Source organism: Mastomys coucha, unplaced genomic scaffold (genome assembly GCF_008632895.1).
Source record: "Mastomys coucha isolate ucsf_1 unplaced genomic scaffold, UCSF_Mcou_1 pScaffold14, whole genome shotgun sequence".
Classification (NCBI taxonomy): Eukaryota; Metazoa; Chordata; class Mammalia; order Rodentia; family Muridae; genus Mastomys; species Mastomys coucha.
In genome coordinates, this window is record NW_022196896.1 from 50216539 (window position 1) to 50218581 (window position 2043).

A 2043-nucleotide genomic window follows, 5' to 3' on the forward strand; every position below is an offset into this window, starting at 1 on the left:
GACTTTATGGATAGACCATCTTAATACCTACACCATTTCTTAAATGAATGTAACCTGTTCTGTGTGGGTTGAGAATAAAGTCACTCACTCAAGTCAAAAAAATAAAAAATTAAAAAAAAATAATAAATAAATAAAAAGAAAAAATAAAAAAAAAGAAAGAAAAGAGAAAGACCCAAACAAACAGCATTAAAGATGAAAAGGGGGACAATACAATGGCTTCCAAGGAAATTCCAAAGATTATTAGAGAATATACTGAAAATATATTCCAAAGATTAGGTAAATCTAGGAAACAATAGATAAGTAACTAGACTGCTATCTTCCAAAATCAAACCAGAGAGTGTAAACAACTTAAAGGATCCACAAAAGACAAAGACAATTCAGAGACTGCCAGCAAAGCAATCCCAGGACTGCATTCCTCCTGCTGCTCAATTCTACCAAACCTTTAAAGATGGCCAAACACTAACACTTTCCAAACTGATTCAAGAAACAGAAGACAAGAAACCTTAGCACACTGATCTTACAAATTTAGTTAGTATTACACTTCTGTAGTAGTTACTCTTCTAGTGCTGTGATAACACACCATGATCAAAGGCAACTTATAGAGGAAACAGTTTATTTCACCTTACAGTTCCAGAAGGATAAGAGTCTATTATGGTGGGAGACATGTACCACATTGCAGGCATGGTGGCAGAAGCAGGAAGCTGAGAGCTCAGATCTTGAACCCCAAGAATGAAGCAGAAGGAGCAAACTGGATGTGGGGGAGACTATAACTGCCCCAAGGCCACTATAGTATGGTCATACCTCTTAAGCTTCACCAAAAAGTGTCACCAACTGGGAACTGATATTTGAGCCTACAGGAGACAGTCTTACTTAGACCATTATCCCTATATCAAAACCAAATAAGGACACTACCAGAAACCAAATAAGCAAATGATGAAGAGATGACCCACAATTCCTATAGTGCAATTTCTTAATAAACACAGACACAAAAAAATTGTCCATAAAAGCTGTGCAACAAAGCATTTGGTGCAATGTCTCACAGCATTTTTGCTGGAGCAGCCTACCAAGATGCCAGACAGCAAGACTTAGGCTGACTATGAGTCTGTGAATGAGTTCACAGAAGGTGTTTGTAAAATATATGAAGAATCTCTGAAAGGAATGAATCTCAACTGTCCCTCCACACACATGGTATCAGTCAAGTGTTTGATTTCATTGACAATCTGGCAGATCTTAGCCATCTTCTTCACTAAGTTAACGCGCAGACATAGCAGCCTCAAAGTAGAGACCAGAGCAAAGACAGTATCTATGTGCTCCTTCATTGGCAGATCTGACAAGCTGGGAAGTAACTGAGTTGGAGGCATTAGGGGGCTGATGGAGGGGTGTGGATAGAATAGGTGCTAATGTTCTGTGTGATAGTAATCCTGTTTCTATCTTGCTAATCTACCTAAAGTCAAATGTATGACATAAAATGTGAACTATCTTTTCAATCTGAAGTCCCTCATGGTGCCTTTGCTTCTCTCTTCCTTCCTTCCTTTTTTGCTTAAGCATTTTTATGATAATTTAAAATTGAAAGTGTTCTTTACTAGGTAAAGGCTCCAATCATTTAAAATATTCATATCTGCTTTATAGAATTCTTACGTGCTAACCCTTTGGATAGGGTGGGAGCAGGGGGTGACAAGGTTAGTCATGTCCTCCAGGAAAGTCTTAGTGGAAAAAAAATGTTCTGTAGTTGTGTTTATAAAGTATGTCAATTAAAAATCTCATTTAAGAACATATTAGGATCATATATTATGTTTCATTCTAGAGATGCAATGTTGGCTCAGCATATACAAATCGAATTAATACAAAACATAATACAACGATATGGTATAGACACACAGTTGAATTTCATTCACTTATAAAGGACTGAATTATGACAATTGTGGGAGAATGAATGAAACTGGAGATCACTGTGTTAAGCAAAATAAACAAGACTGAGAAAGACAAAGGCATGTTTCACCCACACATGCAAACTACCGCTACCATGCGTCATAATCAATTTTT

The 2043-nt window shown here is 37.0% G+C and overlaps 1 protein-coding gene and 1 pseudogene across 8 annotated transcripts in view; one reads left to right on the forward strand and one right to left on the reverse strand.

Annotated features, from left to right (window-relative positions):
• Window positions 1-2043, reverse strand: part of LOC116088234 (glutathione S-transferase A6) — a 34378-nt gene that overhangs the window by 3570 nt on the left and 28765 nt on the right. The gene's annotated exons all lie outside the window — the stretch shown is intronic.
• Window positions 213-1346, forward strand: LOC116088914 (annotated as a pseudogene).